The sequence below is a fragment of the Propithecus coquereli genome, unplaced genomic scaffold (assembly GCF_000956105.1).
Source record: "Propithecus coquereli isolate 6110/MARCELLA unplaced genomic scaffold, Pcoq_1.0 Scaffold148, whole genome shotgun sequence".
In the NCBI taxonomy this organism is placed as follows: domain Eukaryota; kingdom Metazoa; phylum Chordata; class Mammalia; order Primates; family Indriidae; genus Propithecus; species Propithecus coquereli.
The window spans coordinates 1,749,654-1,774,063 of NW_012139191.1; the positions used below are offsets into that span (position 1 = coordinate 1,749,654).

A 24,410-nucleotide genomic window follows, 5' to 3' on the forward strand; every position below is an offset into this window, starting at 1 on the left:
AGTTAAACACAAGGAATCCTGAGGCTATCCCCTGCTCTCCTGAATCTAAGTAAATAATGCTCAGTTGGCCCAGAAAGGTGAGTGACAGAGGAAGTGAGAGGAGGGGGAGGTCTGCAGGAGAAGGTTTTCCTCCTTTTTGTTTTCCTGGAATAGTTTCATGGGTGGACCTCTCAGCAGCCATGTGGGGGGATTAAAAGGGGAACAGGTTTCACAAAAGCAAGTTGGGGGAACTTACACATACACACACACACAGACACACGGACACACACATAGATACACACAGACACATACACACACGGCCACCAGCACAGACACACAGACACAGATACATACATGCACACACATAGAAAAACACTCTCCCCCTGCCCCGTACAGTATGTTGTTTTAGTTGTAGCAAAAATAACTGTTACATATAGATCAAAATTTGGCATCGCACCTATAAACAGTTCAGACTAGCTGGAAAACCAAGGATTATTAAGCACTGCATAGAAATGTGTCCCTCAAAGTTACAAAATAGAAACAACTTTAATGCATGTTTTAATTTGTGTAAAGGGGGATTTGTTGATCGATTATTTGCGGGCTGTTTGGGTAAGAAGGGACATTTCCAGGGTTTCTGAGACCCAATTAAACCTAGGAATACCCTTGGGGGTCCAGGTTACAACTGTTTGAACTTCCAGCTACCAAGCCCTCTCCAGGATCCCCTCATATACGAGATTTGGATGCCCAGATACAAAAGTTGATCATTGAATGCCTCGGCCATGCATTTGCCATGTCTCATTGCTGCTGGTGTGCCCGGCGGTGGTGGTGAGGGCGCTAGAGGCAGTGGTGTGGTGGGCTGGAGGGGCGTTGAGGGTTGTAGGTGTGGGATGAGGGTGGGAACACACATCACATGACTCTCATCCGGTTCTTGGCAATAAGAAAAAGGTATCAGTTTGCACGTTGGTAGCTTTAACATTCAGGACTTTGCAGGTACCTCTTCGCACCATCCTTGTGATTACTCTTTAAACCAATGGTTCTCAACGCTGGCTGCCCAGTAAAACCACGTGGGGAGCCTTTGAAACCTGCAATGCAGAGGCTGCTCCCACGGTAATTCTGATTTGATCAGTTTAGGGGGAGGGGCACACCTGGATATGTTTTCAAAGCTCGTCAGGAGGTGCTCACGTGCAGGTAGGGCGTTGAATCGCTGCATATCAAAGGGAGCATCCCAATACGGCACAGGTGACAGGCAGAAGAGATGCAGGTGCCACCTCCTCTGTAGAAGCAGCATTGATATGGTCCTTGTTGAAAATACAGTCACCTACTTCATGTTTCAATAGCTATTATTAATATAAAATATTTCAAAAAGTCAGGAAAGTACATGGAATTCCCAGGCTCTGACTCCAGGTTTAGTGGATATCAGTATTTGACCATATTTCTTCTGTATCAGTTTTGAAGATGTAGCTGTAAAAAAAAATCTGGTAGCTTCAAATGGGTTGAGAAACTTGGAGTACATTTGGGCTGCTCATTCGGGTCTTTGCTAGGTCATTTACACTCTAGTATAAATGAAGGAACTGGGTGGAGGCCATGGTAGAGATGGAAGGCTGGGCAAAGATGGGGAGACAAGTTGGGAAAAGGGGTATAGGATGAGTGTGGGGCTTAGGCTGGCTAAGACTGCCCCCAGTTTGCCCATTGTTGATCCTGGCAATGAGGTGGCAGCATATTTATTGAGGATTTTTTTTAAAGAAGAAATCACTATTCAGGAGAGTGAGCCATTTTAAGAATTTAAGCTTTCTTTGCCACTCATCTGGTTTCTTTCATAGTTTTCCGTTACATTCCTGGGTGTTCCTTTAAATTTGCCCCCCTTTTTGCAGGGAAATATTGATTTCTTTGGCCAGTACCTATTTGCAAAGTGGTCGACCCCAGCACCTCTTGTATAAGTGGGGATATGTGCCGTCTCTCACCCGCAGCGAGGGAGGGGGGGTCCTTTCTGTTCCTCTGCTTTGCTGACTGCCCTTCCTTATTCGAAATTGATGCTTTTTGACATTTCTGTCAAACAAGTACTACCTTGGGTTCTTTATTATATTCCTAGGGCAGCAGCTGAAATTTCCTTGGTCCTTCCATTTGAAGATGTTTATTTTAGAAATATCGAAAAAGGTAGAATTTACTTCTAAAAGCCTTTATCAAAAAGACCCAAAACAATAAATGTTGGCATGGATGCGGAGAGGTAGGAACACTCATACACTGCTGGTGGGACTGCAAATTAGTGCAACCTCTGTGGAAAGCAATATGGAGATACCTTAAAGAGATACAAGTAGAACTACCATTTGATCCAGCAATCCCATTACTGGGCATCTACCCAAAAGAGCAAAAGTCACTCTATGAAAAAGACACCGGCACTCGAATATTCATAGCAGCACAATTCACAATTGCAAAGATGTGGAAACAACCCAAGTGTCCATCAATACATGAGTGGATTAATAAACTGCAGTATATGTATACCATGGAGTACTATTCAGCTTTAAGAAACAATGGTGATATAGCACCTCTTATATACTCCTGGAAAGCGCTGGAACACATTCTACTAAGCGAGGTATCCCAAGAATGGAAAAACAAGCACCACATGTACTCACCATCAAATTGGTATTAACTGATCAACATTTAAGTGCACATATAAGAATAACATGTATTAGATGTTGGTCAGGGGAAGAGGGGGGGAGGAGGGGACGGGCATGTGCACAAATAATGAGTGCGATGCGCACCTCTGGGGGAATGGACACACTTGAAGCCCGGACTTGGGTGGGAGGGAGGGCAAGGGCATCATACGTAACCTAATCATTTGTACCCCCATAATATGCTGAAATAAAAAAAAAAGAAAAGGTGTTCAACATCCTTAAAAAAAAAAATAAATAAATAAAATAAAATAAAATAAAATACTTCAATAAATAACCTCTTCCAAGCTGCCATGATGCACTTTGGCAGAGAGATGCTATAGACATAACCCAGAGCAGTGTCAAAAATAGATACAAACAAGCCATGCTCAATTCTGGGCTCTTCCCTGCTCTTTTCCTTTACTGGTTCTGTTCAACACCCTGCCCTCTGGAATCCTAACGTGATCTGTTAAATTATGGTGCAGTGAAAACCCTGTCACTCTCCATCAGTTTTTAACTTCAGGAAGCCTTATAATTCTTGCCTAACCCTTCCACAAAACAAACATATCAGGGGATGGTCTAGCAAGGCGCGTCCTGGAAGCTCATTCATCCTTCTTTGGTGTCTGTCTGAACTCATACAAAGCAACATGAGTCACTCAGCAGACACGTGGAAGTTACAACCTCGCACCGTCAGGATGGCCAGGGGGCTTGTTAGAAATGCAGGATCCCAGGCCCCAGCCCAGATCTGCTGAAGCAGAATCTGCCCGACAGTGGTGCTCCGGTTCGGTTCCTGATTTCGAAAAGTTGGAAATGCGAGGCAAAGCCTTGTTGTAGAATCTTGCAGTTTCTCAGGTATTCCCAGCGTGAAATCAATCCCACCCCTGAAATCAGACGCTTTCTCACAGAAGTCTGACAAACGCCTGTTGGCCCATGGCAATTGCTGATACTTTTGAAGCCCTTTGCATCGTCCCGCCGTGTCACACACACCTGTTCCCACCTGGGATGGTAAGGCTGGTGTGGGCCGGCTGCTTCTCACCCTGCTGGCAGTGGGGGTCGGTTGTCTTTGCTACATGGTGCCTGGCACGTCCTGGGTGTGGGACATGCACTTTCTTATGGGCTGTGAAGGCGCAGAGGCCACCTTTCTTGGGTCTCCAGGTGAGCCTGGAGACAGGTCTGGCCAGGAGGGCAGAGTCCCGACCCCTGGTTCGCGGAGGAGGAGACCTGAGGGCGGCATGTGGGCTCGGGGGTGAATGAACTCGAAGCCTTGCAGGAACGCTCAGGGCCTCTCTGGCAGGAGCCGGTGTCTGTCAGGGGAGCAGACAAGCCGACAGTCTTCGGAGAGAGTAAACCCGGGCCCCAGAGGTGTGGGGGCCCCAGAGGCGTGGGAACCCCACGCTGACAGACATGTCACTGCCCGGAACGAGGCGAGGCGAGCTGACACAGTGCCTGGAGCTCATGGTTGGCCCCGGAAGCGGCACCTGAGCTTCAGGAGGGAAGGAAGAGCTGAGTGCCTGCAGCCCGGCGCTGCGGGTCCCTCTGGGAGCTGTGGCCGTGCCCCGGGGAGGGCCAGGGCCCACGGCTCCTGCCCAGTGTCAGGAGGGCAGCTGGTGCGTGTGGGAGCCAGAGCTCCGCCTGCAGGGACACAGGCTGTGGCTGCTCTTGCTAAGGGACTTAAGCAATATCCCAATGCTGGGAGTGACGGTGTTTGGGCAGAACTGGGTTCTCTCCACACTATGAGGCTGCCTTGGCTTCCAAAATCTTCTGAAGGCAGCTCTGAGAAAAAGCCCCCTCTACGGTTACCTTGCAGACCCCTGGTTGTGGTTGGGATCCCTGTCCGCAGCCAAGGCGTGGTCCAGCAGGGAGGCACACCGGGGGAGTGGGGAAAGGTGTGAGGTCAGTGACTCCTGACGGAGGGGGAGCCTCAAGTCTGCGCTGCCCACAGCAGTAGGAACAACCCACCATACCACACACTTGTTCTAGAAGCAGAGCCGTCTGTTCCACTGCCTTGTCTAAAATCTTGCTTTGGTTCCCTCTTGCCTCTGGGAGGATATCCAAGGTCCTGATCCTGCCATGCCTGTCCCTTGTGGCCTGTGCCCATCCCCGAGACAGACCCCTCCTCACCCTCTCTCCCTGGGCTGGCACTCCATTGTCACACTGCCCTCTGCTCCTTTGTCCCCGCAAGCCTCTGTCCCCACGGCCACCTCGGATGGCCCACGCCCATCAGGAAGTGTCTGTCTTTGCAGCCTTGGCTCAACCAGAGTCCTGTGCAGACCTGACAGTCACATGTGCCCATCGCAGGGACATCTCATCACTACAGCTATCGTGTTCTGCGCCACCTGCCAGTGTGAATGGTCTTGCCCCAGAGTTGCCACAGCACTTAGGACCCAGTGGGACCCAGTCCCTATTCGCTGTAGGAGTAAAGAGCAAGTGACATCACAAACAGGAAAGCCCTGGTGAAACGGAGCTCATGAGCGAGTACACGGAAGGTTCCTGTCACACAGTTGTCCCTGAAGGGAACCTCGAACCTGGGCTGTGTGCTCTCGCTATTGTAGCTTCTCAATCCTGTCTGCCCTTTGGAATCGCCTGGGGGGCTCTGAACAAGTACCCCTGTGGGGGAGATGGGAAGAAAGTGGGGCGGGGGGCACCACAGATTGTCAAATCAGTATCTCTGGGGTGGCCAAGGTTGTCCCAGAGTGTCGTGTGTCTTAGTATGTTGGCCTGCTGACACCAGCCTGGCATCTGTGGCCTCTGCTGTCTTTCATTTGAGGGGTCCCCAGATGGGCTCTGGAGTCTTTACTGGTCAAGGAAAATTCTGTTCCAGGCAGGCCATGGCAGGCGGCCTTTCGAGAGTTGTTCCCATTGGACTTCATTTCTTTCAAATTTAAAGAATGCCGATAACGTGTTACTGTTCTGCGATTGCTCTAGAAAGGGCCCAGATGGAGGACGGAGTAGCAGACGAGGATCCACAGACTTCCTGCGTCCTGGGGGATAAAAGACACTTCCCTCTGTGTCTCCGTGTTTCCGTCTGCAAAGTGGGGTGACACCACAGCACCGGCTACCGGAGGTACTGGAAGAACCAAATCGCTGTGATCTTTGTGAAATCGTCCTTTTTAAAAATGAAAGCATAGCCAGGGAAAGAGATTTCCTTTTCTCTTAGTTTGCATATTGTTTGCAGTTGTTAATGTTGATTACCATCTCTTCTGTGTTTCGTGGCTGAAGTTTTGAATGCAGACAAAAGTCTTAAACATCCCCTTTTGACAAGAAAATATTTTTTAATGTTTTAAAAGAAGAAAGGTAAAAAACTTACCTAATAAAAAAATGCAGACATTTCCCCCCTTCTGTGAAGAAGTAAAAGCTTTCAACCCTCTAACGAGCATAACTTTCTGAAGTTTTAAGGAGAAATCAGGTAAGAAAGGGAGCGATGTCTCCGTCTGCGGAGAGATGCTGTGTTGTTTCTCCTGGGCAGGGGTGGGGGACGGTGGGCGGGAGGGGGTAAGATTTTTATCTTTTGTGTATAATCTCAGTGGCAATCATGACATCGCTTTAATAATATTCTTGCACATGTGAAACTAATAATAGTTTGTGAACCCAGAGGGAAAAACTGTTTTTGCCCTGAAATGCAGCCAAGTTAGACTGGAAAAGCTATTGTTAAGGAAACTGCCCTTAGCTGGACTGTTCCCTTTTTGCACTTTCTCTCTCTCTCTCTCTCACTCTCTCACTTTCTCTCTCTCTCTCTCTCTCTCTCTCTCTCTCTCTCTCGCTGTCTCTTTCTCAACTCCTCTCTCCTCCTGCTCTCAAGTCTAAAAATTGTAACAGTATTTCAAGAAGCTAATACGCTACTGCAAACTGTGGTTTCTTAAAATCTCTTCAAAAGAACACATCTTGCACACTTGCAGCCAGAGAATATTAATGGAAGAGTCGGTCTTGATCGAGTCTGGGAAATTGCTTTAAGACCAGAGGTGGGAAGAGTTTGAGGCCAGATGTCCCGAACTCGGGGCCAGAGCCTCCGACCCTGAATACAGATCCTGGCTACCTCGTACAACCTACCCGTGCGAACTTGGCTTTCAGTTCACCATCGACAAAACGCGATAACGGTGTGTGCCCTCCCTTACTGGGCTCTTGCGAGAACCATGTGGCTTAATGGTGGGGACATCATTCCTGAAAACTTGTATCATGTGAGTTCCACCGTGGGAACATTTTCACTCAGAGTCTGACATTGATTCCTCCTTGGTGACTGGCCCAGTCCGTGTGGCTGAGTGGCTCAAGCAGGCACAAGGTTTGGCATCTGAGGAAGACCTAGTCCAGCTTCTTTGAATGCCCTCACATCCAATCACATTGCTCACGTGGCCAACGGATCAATGGATTAGAGATTGCTCTTTCACTGGGAAACAGTAGGATATAAACAGGTACAGTGTTTTTGAAGGGCAATTTGGTGAAATGTAACAGGAGCTTTTAAAAAGTGTCTACCTTTTTCCAAGCAATTACATTTATAATGCTTTATACTAAAAAGGCATTCTGATAGGGTGTGTACAAAGACACGGTGTGTGCAGGATGACAGTACTGTTTACAACAACAAATAAGGGAAAACAACTCTAATGTGCAAAATAAAGGATATAATAAAGACATAGTAGATATGTTTTAGAATCACTTACAGCCATCACAGAGACAGTCTATATTTATTCAACCATATGGAATACCTCCTATGTGCGCGGCAACGTTTGTGATGCTAGGGATACGTCAGTGAACAAAACAAACGGAAAACTCTACCCCAGGAGCTCACCTTCTATTGCCGGGCACAGAAAATAAACAAAACCAAACACCTGATTTATGTGGCGTGTTACAAGGTGACATTTGCTACGGAGGAAATTAATCTGGAAGGAGGATACAGCAGGGTGGGTGGAGAATGGGTGCGAGCGCAGACTACAGAGAGTGGGATCGGAGGCCCTTGCCGAGAAGGCGGCAGTTCTGTAAAGATTCCATGGAAGAAATCTGGAGAAAGACCATCGCGGGCAGCAGAAACAGTGGGTTAGGAGGCCTTGACCCATGCAACAAGTACCTGTCACATTTGAGGCCGTGAGCAAGGTGGCTGAAGTGCAGGGAGTGAGACAAAGAAATCTCCAATCCGCCCACAGTTCCTGACTTGGAAAGAAGTTGGTGTATCACCAGGTAAGAAAATTAGTGGTCAAAATAGTGTATATGATGATCCAATTTTAGTTAAAAAACATAAATAAATTCACATATTTAACTGTATGTGCTATTTCCTTCCTTTTCCCTCCCTCCCCTCCTTCTTTCCTTTCTTCCCTCCTTTCTGCCTTCCTTTGTACAAAAATTTAGCTTATGTGAATTTTCAGATTTGTCTACATTGAATATAGCTTACTTGTGCCACAAATAAATGAGGGAGGCCCAGGTAAAACAAATTGACGGTATCTGATTATCTTTGGTCGAGCTGTTTGGGTACAGCCTTCACTGATGTTAACATCTGTTTACTTTTCTGAATTAGCAATAAACATTCCCTGCTTTGTAGAAGAGTTAAAATTGGGAAGTTACTTAAAGGTAAGTGCCATCTCAGAGAAAGAGTAGGTTGGTTTCTACAAGTCAGGCCATGCCCCAAATACACCTTTCTCTATATTTCTGGTGGTAGAAGTTTCCCCAGGGTGGGTCTGAAAAGTGCCACTTGTATGGAACCCATGTATATAACTCTCTGGAGACATAGGTATAAATGTGGAGAGCTGCTCCCACCTCCGTACACACATATCTATAAACATTTTGAAACTCATTTGTAATCATAGGAGTGTCGACTTTGAGTTTACCATAAAACTTTGATGAGTGAGAATGCTTAGGACTGGGGTGTTGTGGTTTAATTCAATTATTTGGATTATCTACTCAACCCAGGGTTAAACAGAATTTCAACCTAGGATTTCCAATTCAGTTGTTAAACATCTTTCTAAAACTCGAGCTCTCTTCTCCATGTCAGTGAGTGTGTCGTGCTGGACCTGGTTCACACTTTGGTGATGTGGGTGTCTGGGATGTATCTGGGTCACTATTCTATCCTTAAACTTACTTATATCTCTTTTAAAGTCCTTCAAGTGTTGCTTAGAATATCTGCTTTCTGAAGTAACGTATATGCTTGGCATTAAAAAATATATAAAATCATTAAATTTCTTTTTATAATTTTCAATACCCTCTTAGAAGCAAGGGACAGGAAAAATAGCTTACTAATTTATTGGGTTTTTTTCTGAAGTATCCTTATTTTGTAGCTAGAAAACCTGATCTAGACAGAAGTGAAATACTTGTCTAATAGAGCTCAGTGTCTGTCAAAGCTCATTGTATAGAATTGCATGACTCAAAGTTAACTCCGATCTCTGAGGCTTCTTGAAAGGAAATGTGGTTATGGCTAACAGCATGAGGGCTTAGGTTTTGAAGATCTATAAAGCTACTTGGAAGGACAATACCAACACAGAAATACCAGAAACCGGTGGCCTGGACTGTGCTCCAGTTTTTATATGGCTTAGAGAAGTGACTGTGACCCACCCAACTTGTCCCATCTGAAACACAAATTTATTCCTTTTCCCCATCATTCAAATACTGCATCCTAGTAACATCTGGAATAAACGTTTTCACTAGTACAAATTCCTAAGAGAAGGAAAAGGCTCTTCCTGTCTGCCCTCTGAACTACATATACAGTCTTCGGGTGTTTAATTTCTCGTACCGTGAGTCCTCACTGAACTTAGAGAACTGGCTACAACTTCACTACATGGAATAATATAGTCTGTATTCATTTTTCAAAGAAAAGTATTTTTAATAGTTTTCAATAGTTCTCAGCACACTTTAAGCATTATGGAAATATTATCCAACACCACATAGTGAATGGCTCTCCCATGAAACTCTTAGAAGAGCCACATGGAGGATGCAATAACGTGCATCTGGCCCTTGCTGGCAAAGTTTGCACGTGGCAGAGAGGAAAAACATGCATGTGAGGGTCGGCCCATGAGCGGGCTGCAGGAGGGCCCCCCGGGACAGTGCCCAGGGGGAGAGGGAGGAACCACAAACATGGGAACATGACTTTGCATCTTGGTGGCATTTTCAAATATACTTTGACATCTCAGATTCAATGACCTGCACATCTAACTCGAGAAGCCACCTAGTCTATCGTTTTGCTTTTTCTGAGATGACAGCAAATAAATGAGCCCTCTTTCCTTTTAAAACAATTCCGGGGTGTCAGAACCTCTGATTTCAGCAAGTCCCTTTTGCCTGTATCTTACCCCTGTTTTCTCTGTCTACTTATGAGAAACTGCTATTCATCCCCCTCTCCCACTATGTGGTTCCTTCTCATGTGCTAAGGGCTTCAAGGCCCTACTCAACTGCTTCCCTTTCTTCGCCAACTCAATGAAATCTCTCATCTTTTCTCAGATGCTTGATTGTTTTATGAAATCTTGGGGTTCTGTAAGGGGACAGAATGGTTGGAATATGAAACACAAATGATTCAACCAGGTCACCAATGTCTGAACCAGCCTGGGAAGAAGCCAGGAAGGACACATAGGGCTTGTCACTCTGTTGATCCACGTATCAAGTCTTGTCTTATTTTAGCAATACGAGCAGCTAGTCTGGAAAGTTAAAAATGGAAGAAGTAACTTGAGCACAGATTCCCTCGTGAAGAAAGGAATGGACTAGAACAACACTTGTGTATTCCAACAGTCACGTGAGGATGTTCAGGGTCTGTCCTTAGAGCTGATAGCGTCTGACACTTCTTTTGTAATAAAAGGACAATTTACTTTAGATTGGTTGAGGGTAACCAGAAAAGATCTAGTATAATTTAACAACTGCTTATTTTAAGAAAACCTTACTGTTTCAATGAAAATATTGGGAGTTTGTTTGAACATGGCTGGTGAGTTTTCATTAAGTTCTCCTGCCCCACACTAGTTTTGTGTGTCTCTATAACCACAATGTCATCTTTTTGATCAGTTGCTCTAAGGCCCAGGTTCCACACATTTTGTGGGTGGACTATCGTGAATGACTTTGGCATCGTGTAAGTATTTATAACCACAGATTTTCAGGTGAAATATATTTTCTGATCCTGGAACCCCACATTATAGCCATTATCAACCCAGTACCTAGCGTAACTTCTTTATATTCGCCGTGATACCTGAGACTTACAAAAGATTCAGCATTGCTAATTTAAATTAAATTCAACTTAGGCACACGACATGAATAAAGGATCAACACTGTTATCTCAATGGTGCAGGCAAAATAAACTATTTCCTTGAAAAATAAAGTTCATTAACAGCAAGATATTTTAGCTCATTATTTTTTTCTTAATCATTTTAGGGTCTTGTAAAAATTATCTTCACTTACTTTGAAGTTCTAAATCAACCCGCACTTAACATCAAGGTTATTCGCGCACTAAGGTGGGCTCCACTTAAAGCCCATTCTACATTTTCAGTGTAGATCCCTGTTTCCGTGGGGCCTCCGTTCATGCTGGTTCAGAGCAAGGCTAAAGTCCCAGTGACTTCGACAAAGGCATAAGTGAATGTTACTTCCTGGGCAGAGAAAATGTTTGCAGTTTGACATGTGTGACCGTGAGTGACTATGAGATGAATACCAAGCAACACTGTTTTTGCACATGAGAAAGGAGTCTTGTCCACTCTCGGTTCCAGATCACAAAATGAAACGGTCTCCTCATATTCAGGATTAACACATTTCCCATTCATAACCCTGTCACACTTGTTCCCCACAGCGCCCCAGGGAGGACAAATCCCCAAAGACATGCTCTTCAACTCTGCCAGCCAACTGCTTGCATGTGAAGGCAACAGACAAGCCGCAGCTCTAAGGCACTGCTGCTGCTGTAGCGGCTCACCCAGCCTTCCTCCCGGCAGCGTTATTTATTCACTGGGACACCCTCAACTCAGCACCTGGCCAGCGGCCACGTGCGATCCCTCTTGCTCAGGGAGTGCAGGGTTAGAGCTTTCTTTGGGTGGAATCCAACGCCAGCCTACTCTCTCGGCTCATGAGTGATCATGGCTCTCAGCACCACTGATGGCGCTAACGTGGGCCATTTTTCTCTGCTCCTTTACTGCTCTGAGAATGCTCAGGGCTTCTTCCCTTCCCATCAGCATCCTAGCTGTGTCCTAATCCCGGCATTTCCTCTCCAGTCTGTCTTGTTCATGGCTGCCAGATTGAAATTTCTGGTGTATCCCTCCCCACCACTTCCCCCCAATCAAAGCAGTCATTTCTCAAAAATCTACGAGCTCAGTACCATGCCAACGCATGGCTCTCCAGCTTCTTCACAGCGTGGCAGACCGTACCCTCCCTGACCAACAATCCTCATTGCTGAACTCCCCAGATATAGGTGGATTCCTTGTTTGGAAAGCGTTCCCTTCCCCTGGGAAAACCCTACTAACCACCCAAATCCTGCTCTTCCTCCAACACTCCTTCACATTCCACCATATCCTTGGATATTTCCTACTGACACCAACCCTTCCTAATGTTCTCCTCCCTCACTGTACCACTCTCTCTCGGCTAATGCTGTGCTTCTTTATGTACATTATTGCTTCACTGATACTCTTATTTTCTTAAAGTCCAAGGCCTCTGAGGGCTGAAATCAGGACTTTTTTTTCTATTTCCCTCTTGTCTTCTTTAGATAGTAGGTACTTATTAGAGATTTGTTGACTGACTAAGCCAAGGAGCTATGGCAATTTGGAACATAGCTATTAAAGGCCAATTTCTGGCAATATGAAGATGGTCAAGAGATGTTTTGAATGAAAGTAAATGTTATGTAGCTATAATTATTCCTCACTTGACTGCATAAATGTTTGTCATGATAAGCCCTCTATTCAATTTTCTTAATGTGGCTTTTCTCGAGAGTACACCATTCTTATTCACTGATAGTGTCTTTTATTTAAAGGATAATAGAGAAGACTATTAATTTTAAAAAGAACAACAACCAAAAAAAACCCCTTCTGGATGGATTAACTATAATTCCAAAACACTAAGTAGTTTACTTATATAACAATAGCAACAGAGAAGTCCTTGCTTTCTGCCCATAATCTTTGAAACTTAGTGTGATCATGTATATTTTATCTGTTGGACCAAAAGCATTTTGCTTTTGCTTTTCATACCCTGGGCATTGAGTCCAGGTTAAACCTGCCCATGCAGCGGCAGATAAGGCTGACGTTCCATCTCCAGTTGTGACTTTGCACAGCTCTTGCATGAGCACACACTCCGAGGTCTCTCCTGTGCGCAGAAGGGGCATCGTGTCTCAGAGTAACTCCTTAAAGCAGATTGGAGGGAAACCTAAGCCAGAAGGTCTCAAACTTCAGTGTGTGTCAGAATCCCTGCAGGGCTTTGCAGGTGATTGGCCCCATCTTCAGAGCTGCTGATTCAGGGAATCTTGGGAGAGCTTGAGAATTCGCACTTGTAGTCAGTTCCCTGGTGACGCTATTGCTGCTGGCTTGGAGACGCACTTTGGGAACTACTGGCCTAAGTTGACTTTTGTCAGCTCGCTCTGATGCTTCCTTTGCCCACAGAGATCCATCTGTGGCCAGTGGCCAGTCAAGGAGACATGGGAAGTGTTGGCTTGGGGCACAATACCCCTTGAGTGCTGACAAGAAATGGGGCCGCCTGATTCAGCCTCATGTTCAATGAAGGAATCCCTTTTATGACAACACAGAATACTTTCTGTGTCTGCCTTCATCTCTGTGTCCTCTTTTTATATGCCTTATTGCTGTAGCCTGGCCACCCCAGGGGGGCTGGTGAAAATTCAAGAGAGTGAATATATATTTAGGGTATTCACTGGCGAGACTTTAGGAGATCACTAAAGAGGAAGGAATCTATTCCTTCTTTGCCATTATTGAAACTGTATTCCTCGAGAGTAGGAATTACATCTTCTTAGTGCCATGTATTGTGCATTAGAAATGTCTACAAATCTGAAGTGTACTCTGGCTGATGTGTCAGGGAGTCCTGGCTCTGAGAAGACTGTAAGGCTATGGAGAAGCCTCCAAAGAGATACTTCATTCCCTATCTCTTGACTGAAGGCAGAGTGTGTTGACAACATAAAGCAAGGGTAAGTCTTTTCTGTGAGTGGGGACTCCTATAGCCCAGCAGCTTAGTCATGAGACTGCTGCATTGACCACACGTTTTGTGTATGGACTGGAATGTCACCTTGGTTAAGTACGATTCATTTCTGTTATAGAGAAATGATGGCTCCCCAAGTAACAAAGCTAATGGCCCCATGGAGCACTGATTCGTTGCCTGAAATGGAAGAGTGTTGCTCTTCTCCCAAGGATTAGAAAGAAGTGCTCTGTGTTGGCAGAGACTTTAAAATACGTGCATTCTAACCTTGCTTCTTAGCTTTCTCAGCTTCTTCATGCTTTCTAGTGATGGAGAGTTCAGGGCAGTGCAAATGGAGAGAACAGACCATATTACCTCTGCCCAGCTCTGACTACAGAAAGTTCTTTCTTATCTTGAACCAAAATATGCCACTTTGTAGCTCCTACTGCTGGGTCCTACTTCTATCGCCCAGAGTACAGCAGAAAAATTCTAATCCCTCCTTCATCTTCGAATACCAAGGTTCCTCAAAAACAACTGTAATGCACCCTCCCCCAGGCATTCTCCAGGCAAAACACCCCTACTTCTCTCGCCATGGTTTGGACTCACCTACCATCCTGCATGTGACTGAATTGGGTCCCTTTGAGATTGAAATGCTAGAGGGTGGCAGTGAAATAAACCCTCTGCTTGAAAAACTTCTCTTCATTAAGCAGAAATTCCACTACGAGACATTATTTACTTTGGAATGGCAAGATATTTAAAGCAGTCAAGAGTTTTCTGATCCAGTGAAACTACCCCATGGAAGGGTTAGCAGTGCTAGTGGTATTCACTGTTTGAGTTTGGTGACAAACTCATTGGGCGCTGCATGGATGTGGCATTGGAATCAAGTTAGGGGAGCGAGAATGACGTAAGAGAGCTAGAAGCATCATGGATCACCACCCTGTTTCTTCTGGCTCTTTCTCTCATAGCCTTCTCAGATATTTGCCTCTGACATTTCTCTTTCCTAGGTGGTGAGTTTAGCATTAAAGCTGGTCTCTTGCTTCTAATGAAAAGTATGGGCCGGGCGCGGTGGCTCACGCCTGTAATCCTAGCACTCTGGGAGTCCGAGGCGGGTGGATCGCTCAAGGTCAGGAGTTCTAGACCAGCCTGAGCAAGAGTGAGACTCCGTCTCTACCAAAAAATAGAAAGAAATTATCTGGACAACTAAAAATATATATATATATAGAAAAAATTAGCCGGGCATGGAGGCACATGCCTGTAGTCCCAGCTACTCAGGAGGCTGAGGCAGAAGGATCGCTTGAGCCCAGGATTCTGAGGTTGCTGTGAGCTAGGCTGACACCACAGCACTCACTCTAGCCAGGGCAACAAAGCAAGACTCTGTCTCAAAAAAAAAAAAAGAAAAGTATGGATGTTAATTTCCAAGGGTACCCTGAGGCAGGGAGACGTTCTCAAAGACTGCTTACAAATTATTATAATACATGCTCTGTTTTCGGAACATTGACTATTGTTAGATTAATTCAACCTAAACTTACAGCATGTGTTTAACCTATAGATGCCTATGTGATTCAAAACAAAATGCAAATTGCTAGTCAACAGCAAGCAGCAGATATTGGAAGACACCATCTAATTCTTCAGCATTCTTAGACACAATGTGGGTGTAATTGTCAGGATTAGAAAGTTTCTCTGGAGCATGGGGTTCTGAAGTTGGCGCTTTTTCTTTGTATCTACTTTAACAGTTCAGCTAACAGAAGTCAAACAATATGGATTTGCATCTCTTTTGTTAAGCATCATTTACACCCACTTCAAAAGTCAAAACATCCCAACTAATTTGTTTAAAAAAATACACCACTGAAGAATGACTCAAGGGCACAGCAAAATACTATGTCTACCAGGGATATTTTCACCATTGGGACAAATCATTTCCTCCACCCCACCCTATTCCTAACCCATATTACCTGTATCTCTTTGATGCCAGACATTTATATTGGGTCTATATGCCAAAGACTCCAATGTATTCACTCTACCAGTTTCCCTTCCTCTTGGGCACAGAGCTAAACTGCAATATCCAGCTACTCTGGCAGTTAGCTATGACCCCAGGAGATGGGTAGGAGTGATATATGTTACTTCCAGACCTGGATCATTAAAATCTTCTGCGTAATCATCTACTCTCACTCTTCCCTTGTCTGCTAGCTGGGTATCAGCCCTCAGGAGATCTTGGAAGTCTTGTGCTAAAGATGACAATGTGTTCATCAGCGTGGGTCCCTGTATGGTATCAGGCAATTAGATTTATGGGAGTGAGAAAAATGTATTTTGCTAAATTGCTGAGATTTAGAGATTTTCTGCTGCAGCAGTGATCCATAATAATTAATATAGTACATAACCTCAGTGAGAACTGAACTTATTGCCGCATTGTAACAGATGAAGAACAGCATCTACTATTTATAAAATGCCTATTTGGTGTTGGAAATTGTGCTGAGAACTTTACACTGTCACATTAATTCTCACAACATTTCTGGGGTAGATGTTATTATTATTACTTTCATTTTATAGATAGGGAAACCAAGGCATAAAGTTGATTAAGGTTACACAGTTAGTGTAGTGGATTATAAAACTGTCCCCAATTACTCATTTCCCTCTCTGTAAGAAGATTATATGTCTCCACCTGTTGCTGCATGACTGGCAGTGCCTCACTGTGGGAGAAATATACATCTCCATCCCACTGGCCATTGGCACTGGTGTGACACGTGACATGTTTCGGCCAATGGGATGTGAGTGGATAACTTGTGCCATATCTGAGCAGGAATTTTAAGCCATTGCTTAATTTGACGTCCTTTTATCCCTCTGACACTGGAATGGAATGTCCCAGGTCAGACTGGTCCTTCAGCCTGGATCTCAGAGTGAAGAGCACACAGGGAGCACAGCCACAGTGACCAGCAAAGGGATGCGGCTCAGGGAGTAAGACATCTTTGTTCAGTAAAGCCACTGAGATGGTGGGGATGCTGTCACCGCACCAACCCTCACGAAAACTGACTGGTACCCCGGACCTTGATGCAAACGCAGCTAGTGAGACGCCAGAGCCTCTGCTCTTAATCACGGAGGGGACCAGCTACCGAGCACATCGTCACACTTGTACACGTCCCTGCTGTATGATGTGAAGGAAATGTAAAGGATCATTTAAAAAAAAAAAAAAACCAACGACAATTCTCATCCTGGATAGGAAAAAAGTGGATGTCTGTAAGTTTAAAGAGGAAACCACCACAGCACCAGCATTTAAGTAATTTATAGATATGTCTCTCACATAGAATACACTCAGATTTAGTCCCAAAACAGTTGTTGGCAAAAATATGGATCTTTTTACTCATGGGTGCACTTTCTGGTTCCTTTTGTAAAGATTTCATACCAGAAACCACGTCTCTGTGACTGGGAGTAAGGCTGGTGGTGAATGGTGGCCAAAGTCTACCCACCAAAGAACCACAGTGCTGTGTGGTGCCTGGGCCTGCTCACAGCCAACGAGAGAAAATGTGGAATGTGAGACTGAAGGGGTTAATGGGTTAATCTGACTTGGATACATCTGTGTAGATATGAATAAAATAGCCATTTGTTTAAAATTTGGGATTAATTTTACCTATGATAATTAGGAAAAGATGATCAATGGTCTTATTGCATTTTGGACAAAATAGAGATTTGAATGGCCATTGGAGCATTGTACACTGAGCAAAAATCACTGTCTGGGATTTTGTTTAAATAACGATTCAATTCAGTAATAAATTAATACACGAATATTTAGAATTGATTAGCAGGTATGATTGGATCAAGGTTACAGTTGAGGGAGGAGGATATAGACTATTCTTTTAAAGATGACACTGTTCTTTATTTGAGAAAAATAATTTTTCTATTAATGTTATTAAAATGATGTCAAGCATATGTATATATTCGGCACTTTGCCAGAGGAAATTCAGACTACCATTGGAGCACTAACTGCAATTATGACAATCTCCTCTTGCTATTGGATCCTAATTATTTCCAGAAATAATTATTTTTAATTATTTAAAATATATTTATTTTAAAATGTATTTTTATTCCAAATGACTGTATTTTATTTTTCTACCTCACAAAACATTTTAACTACAACTAAAAAGAATACTCTAATTCAACAAGAGTATTTTGATGATTTTTCAACTTAACTACCAATTCCCCTTTTATTGATATTACCAGATTTACTAATTTTCTAAAACTTTAGAGTGAATCAATTCTCTTTTGGTACTTAAATATCAATTACTCAAGGTAAAGTAAAGCAACAATAAATGTCATCTTGATAAGCTATAAATCCAAATTCATTGAACTCAAACATCTCAATTCTACCAAGCAAAATTCTGATACAATCATTGTTAAAAAAAACAAAAACCTTGCTTTGAAAAGTATCATCACTTTAAAGCTGGTAAAAATAAACAACTGCCTTTTTCTCTTGCTATCTTCCTTCCTCTTACTGCGGTCTATTTCCTCTATTAATCTACATATTACTTACATATCATTTGATTAAGGAAGATTTGATGAAAAAGAGAAGAGCTTCACCTTGCCTGCTTGCCTTTTCATAAAGAGGGTTTATCTTGTTTTCATGAAGGTTTGTATGGTCAACATTGAACCCTTTGGGGCAGCAACATTTTCTACCTATGAAAATCAGTGAATGGGGTTAAGATTCCATAAGGGCATATTTACTTATTTTAATCTCCAATGAATTTTTCCAATGGGATGCTTTTTAAACCGCTATTTTCATGATTTCTTTTTATCCTATAGATAGTTTGTGAGAGGATAGAGAGGAATATGAGAGAGAATTAAAGTATTTTTGTATTCTTAAAGGAAACAGTCTACGTAAGTCCTATGTCTTCAATAAAGACCTGAGTCATACAGTTGAATACAATATTTACTGATGTTTAGGAAATACCAAGGTGAGGTATCAAAATAATTTTTTTTTAAATTGCAAAATGGAACCAAGTGCACAGGGGTGAATTTTAGTAAGTTGCTCTCCTTAACAAATCTTATTTGAAATGGATAAACCAATTATTCTAGAGCATGCTATTGACTACATAAGGGAATAATAACATTTTAGCCATCTAGGAAGAAATCAAGTCATAGTTTGGTAAATTAGCACTGAATACATCAGCATGGAATCTACCAGAACTAAAGATTATTGATTGAGAATTTTCCCACATCTAGGTTATTTATATACTCCCTTCTTTTTTTAATTCATGAGAGAAATTGAACTTTAGAACTCACAAATACATTACTTTGTTTATCTAACAATATATATTCTTGTATGGCTTTATCTTTATAACTAATCTCTACTTCCCTTCTGCTGATAATATCAGATGAAACAAAGCCAGGGTATAGCTGTTTCGTTTAAGTCCCAACAATACTCCATGCATCACTTCTCTCTACTGTAGGTAGCCACTTTTTAATAAATTAAATCATGGATAAACTTGTCAACACTCATCAGGAACCCAAATGTAAGAGATAGTGTAATCTCTTACCCTTTTGCCTGGATTTGGAATAAATTGCTCTTCCTTCACTACTGATCATAAAAAAATACTGGAAGGTCTAAATACACAGCTTGAACCATGTCCCAAGTGGTTGCATGCATTGTCTTTGGAAAACAACAACATGCCCACGGTTGGAAAGCCCAGCACGGAAAACCAGGATGTATCTTGTTTACCGTTAAACAGAAACAGTGCAAGCTTCATGCACAGGTGCATCCTCAAAAGAGAGGACTGCAGAAACCTTATCCACATTTCCAACCAGTTGCAAACCTTGACTGTGCTCCACAATTCAAACCGCACCTTGTAACACCTGGATGCCACTCTTAAAGGCTTTCTACTTGAAAGATGACTTCTACCTTCCTGTACCATTTTTCCTCATCATATCAGTGGTGATAGTAGGGGGCACCTACTACCAAAGACAAGAAAAGGGCAGAGCCCAGCTTTCTGGTAAGATGAGGGCAGAAGAGCTCCATGGACTTACCTGTTCCCAGTATGAAGGTTGAAATGGAACTTGAATGATAAGAAATCCTCCCCTCCGCACAGCTTCTTCCTTGTTTGTATTAAGAGAAGTGACTCCTCTCAGTTTCCTATGCTTGCAACCTTGGAAATGTAGCCACCTTGCCCAAACGCTGGCCTGAGGACGGGATCACTGGCTCTCATCTTGCTAGCACACTGTGTCCCTTTTCCAGGAGCTCACCAGCTCTGTTCCCAGCTGGTCAGGTCTGGATTAAGAGGAAACTATTTCTCCGCCCTCTTGGGTCTTAGGACCCTTAGGCAGAACTTGGTTGGCTGGTCTCTCGCTGCCCTGCTGTTGCCACAGCGCCTTGCTGCCGTCCATGCCCAATATAAAGTTAAGGAGGGGAGAGTGAGAGGGCGGGGAATGAATGGATGATTCTGTAAGCAAAGGGACTCCGATGAAACTAGCAACTCTCCTCAGGGGCTGATCCGGGTGTGCGTGTGTGTGTGTGTGTGTGTGTGTGTGTGTGTGCGCGCGCGCGCGCGTGCCCTTTTCCCCCTTGTAGACGGGATCTTTTCTCCATTCTCGGTTCGGCTCAGGTCTTTCCCTGTGTCAGTGTTCCCGATTTTAAATAGTTATTCTGATGCACCGCCATGCATAAAATGGATGATTTGCAAGCTCCTTTGCCTCACGTAATTCCGCGGATAATTTGATATCCAGATTCTGCACCAGCAAAAAAATCTTTTCCTTACAGAAAGTGATTGACTTCCCGCGACCCAGGCAGGGAGTACCGCTCGCTGGGGCTGCGGACCCGGGAGGCGGCCGCCTGGGCTCTGGCCTTGGTGCTGAATCCGGAACCGCTCCCGAACCCTCCGCGTCCCCCGGGCGACTTGCGCGAGCTTGGAGGGGACCCCGCAGCTCTAAGCGCCCTCTCGAGCGTGGCCGACCGGGAGCTGGGCACGGCCGATGCCCTGAGACCCTGCACAGGGCACGTGACTGGCTTATTCCTGTGCCTGGAGCCGGGAAAGTTTGGTCCAATGTTTTTTTTCTGTAACTGGAGCGGCCTCTCCCCTCCCACCTGGGTCGCCATGGAGACTCCAGCTCTCTCTCTTCCTTTCTCCAGGCAAAATGGGCGAAGCTTAGCTAGCTCAGCCCTGACTACAGCAAGCCCTTTTTTCTTTCTGAGCAGTTCGTGGGCATCACTCTTCCCCGTTTTCCAGCAAAAGAAAGGCAGGCAGGGAACGGTGCTGGCGGGGATGGGCATTGCCCCCTGTGCCCTGGGCTCCCTGGGCCGGCGGACTTTGGGGAAAAGCAGTTGGGAGACACTCTAAACATATAATACATGTCCAACTCTCAAACGCTGGAGTTTTTTTTTTTTTTTCCTTTCCCTTTTTGGGGGGTGGAGGCGGGATTCTTAGGAAAATTCTGGTATTTGGTTTCTCCACTAACCTCACCCCATTTCTGTGGCTGTATCTGGGAAGATATATTTTCACCCTAAGAGTTGCTCCATATTGCGCCTGGCACAAGACATATACCTGTGGATCCACCCAGGATTTTATTAGGTTTGGGGAATACTGATGTTGTTTCAGTTAAAAACTAATCCAAGCTTAATGTCCTGATGGAAATGAAAATATACCCAGGAGAAAGCAAAGTCAGCAGATTCACCCAACCCCCTAAAAATGCCATAAATATCTCATTTTATCTGAAGGGGTTTTTTTCCTTCCATTTACAAAATAAAATTCAGTTTACTCTTAGGAAGATCTCCCTATCACTGCTTTTAGTCATCATATCACATCTCCGGTTTTACCGATAGATAGGGAAGAGTTAGGAGTTACAGTATTCTGTTTTTCATTCCCTGCCTTCTCCTCACCGCGCACTTTTCCTCCTTCTCATGTTCTCCTCTGCTCTCCTCTCCCCTCTTTCCTCTGCTCTCCTCTCCTCTCCCCTTCTCTCCCCTCCCCTCCTCTCCAGGCAAAGCAGGACAAGGATACAGCTTTCCACAAAGACAATGGGCTTTTCCCCACTGTACATGACTACATCACCAGCCCTGCCAGTTAATCAGTGCATTTCATCTTTGCCAGCGGATGCTGAGACGCTGCCTGCAATAACCGACTGTGTTTCTTCGGGCCGGGGCATGCAGACCCCTCCTCCCCCGCCCCCCGTTCGAGTTTTCAGTTGCTAATGAAAACCGTATGAAACAGATTTCCCTTGTTATGTAACCGGCTTCTCTCTCGCCTTTCGGTTGACTTGGGCATGATGCTTCTCAGCAGAGCGGAGATGCATGCAACGACGGCGGAACTGGGGAGTGGGGAGTGGGGACCCGAGGGCTCGGAACGCCTGCCCAGGTGGATGCCAGCTTCTCGCCTTCCAGCCACTCAGCGCACCGCTTACCTTGCTGCGGACGGGGTGGTGTCATTCAATCATGATCTCCTCTCTTGGACCGGAGCAAGGTTTAATAACCACTACACGACGGATGGCGAGGGAAGGAAATACAAAAAGAAAAGGAAAAGAAAAACTGGGATCAGAGGGTCAGATTTCACATCAGCCCCGAGAGGCTGTTAGGAGACTCCATCCTCCTTGCGGGTCATCCAGGTCTGGGTCCAGCTGCCCGGGTCCCGCGGATGCCCCCTCCGCCCGCCCAGCCTCTCCAGCCAGGTGCGGCCGTCTTCGGACTGGCTCCCTGTGGCCAGGAGCGGGCAGGCGGGCTGGGCGCCGGGGCCGAAGGAGGGGCGGAGGGGCGTGCGCTCCGGTAGGACCGGGGAGGGCGACCGGCTGGAAGGAAGAGGGAAAAGGCAAGAGTGGCAGGAAGAAAAAAATCCCCGGTTAGGATAAAAGTGATGGACCACGCAGGGAGACGTCATGAAATCCGCAGATTCAATGAATGCTACTCAATTCCAGCCGACTGGCTGAGCCCGGCTGTCAGCGCACGAAGCGACGCGGCCCGGGGATGAGAGCGAGCGCAGCGCCGCGCGCTGGAGAAAGCCGGCCACGTCGCGGGCTCCGGGAGGAGGGGCGGGGGCGGGCAGCGACCGCGCCACAGACCCGGGGACGCCCACCCCGGCCCACCCTCGCCCGCGTCGTAGCGCGCGATGGACCAGCGGTGGGCGCCGGGCAGGCGCAGCCCCCGCGGCTCCAGCACCTAACTGGAAACGAGGGCGCTCATGCTGGGGGAACCTTTGGGGTTCGCCCCCTGCCCGCCACCTTTCTCCCCGTGTCTCTGAGTCAGTTATTCCTGGAGAAACGCCTGGAAAGCAGGAAGGAGCTGAAGCTCCGGGGTCAGTTTTTGTGTGCCGGTTGTAGGGGCCCGGTCTTTGGGTTTTATGAGGTCAGGAGGCTCTGGCCGCTGTCTCCCGCTGGGCCGAAATCCCGGAGAGGCGGTGCGGGGCGCGCGGCTGGAGCGCGCGCGGTCACGAGGCCGGGAGGGGGCGCCGCGAGCAGGCCGGGTCAGCGGAGGGCCCCACCCCGCGGCTTCGCTCTCGCCTGGCGGTGACCCCCGCCGCTGTCCGCCGCGAGTGGGACCTGGTCCCGGCTGCTGCATCACCCACCCCCTACTCTGGTGTCTGTCTGGGGGTCACTGGAGACAAAAAAAGGATGTGGCCTTTTCCAAGCATAACCCAGGCTGCTTTCAGAGTTGGACAAACCCTCTGGACAGCCGCCTGCTTCCCTCTTTGAATTTAACTTGCTTTCTGTTGTTATTCCAGGGGGCGCCTCATCATGCTCCCCTCTGCACCCTCTTTTTATTATGGGCATCACAGACAATAGTTGGGCATTTCCAAAGCCTTCCCACAACTTGCTTCCACCTAGAAACAGACCTCTCTTTTATGCCTTTATTTTTCCCCTTGCGACGAATGAATCGACAATTAAATTGTAAGAGCAATGAAGAGCATTGGCTAATAATTTTAGAGTGGTCCTTTCCATAACTGGCTATTCTTGTGCTATTTTATAAAGTGACTCTCCTTCCACAAGATACAGAATCTACCTCCAAGAAGGTGACCTTACTCCAGAGGAAGGGCTCACAGAGACCTCTTATTTGCAAGATTATTTTATCCTATATACATGCATTCTAATTACACAGCAATTCAGCCCGTCAAGAATGCTGTCTGCTCTCTAAAGATGACTTCGACACAGACAGGTGTTTGCCTCAATTCGCATCATCAGGTATATGCAAGTCAACCACACACAGCCTGTGAGCCTGTATTTGTTGTTGGTTTTTCCTGAGAGGTTGTAATCTGAGTCACATATCCCATATACAGAAGATATTAGTATGTGTAACACCTGATTTTTATGCTCCACAATGCCTGCTGGATCTCGTAATAGTGTCGCAGATAAAGATAAACAAACAACTGGACAAAACAATCCTTGAGGAGTCCTGAGTGAGAATGCAAGATGCAGGATTTCGGTGGAAATAGCCTTAGAACATTAAAAGAACGACTTACATTGGCTATAGTTGTTGAAAGCTCATTCTATTTAATTTGTGAAGATACTATGAGTATGCTGGCTAATTTTGATTTTATATATTTCCACCAGTAGAAAGATTTCACAAAGTCTCTTTCTTATAAGACATTAGACTAAATAATGTCAAGAAATGGTCATAACCTATCCGTCTCTGTCGACCACTTCAAAAACTTTCCTAACTTGAAACAGCTGCCAGGGTGATGTGGGCTGTGGCTCTTCTAAGAGTATGTGTTAAATGAGATGGGATTTGATTAACGCCAGAGACAAAAGCAATTGGCTTAACTGAATTCATTT

At 45.4% G+C, this 24,410-nt stretch overlaps 1 protein-coding gene across 1 annotated transcript in view; it reads right to left on the reverse strand.

The window, feature by feature from the left end:
- Positions 1-22,597, reverse strand: part of KCNJ6 (potassium channel, inwardly rectifying subfamily J, member 6) — a 269,851-nt gene extending 247,254 nt beyond the window's left edge. The window contains exon 1 of the mRNA XM_012640090.1: positions 22,053-22,597. The gene's annotated coding sequence lies outside the window, so the exon portion shown is untranslated. The remainder of the gene's footprint in view (positions 1-22,052) is intronic.
- Between the last annotated feature and the right edge of the window lie 1,813 nt (positions 22,598-24,410).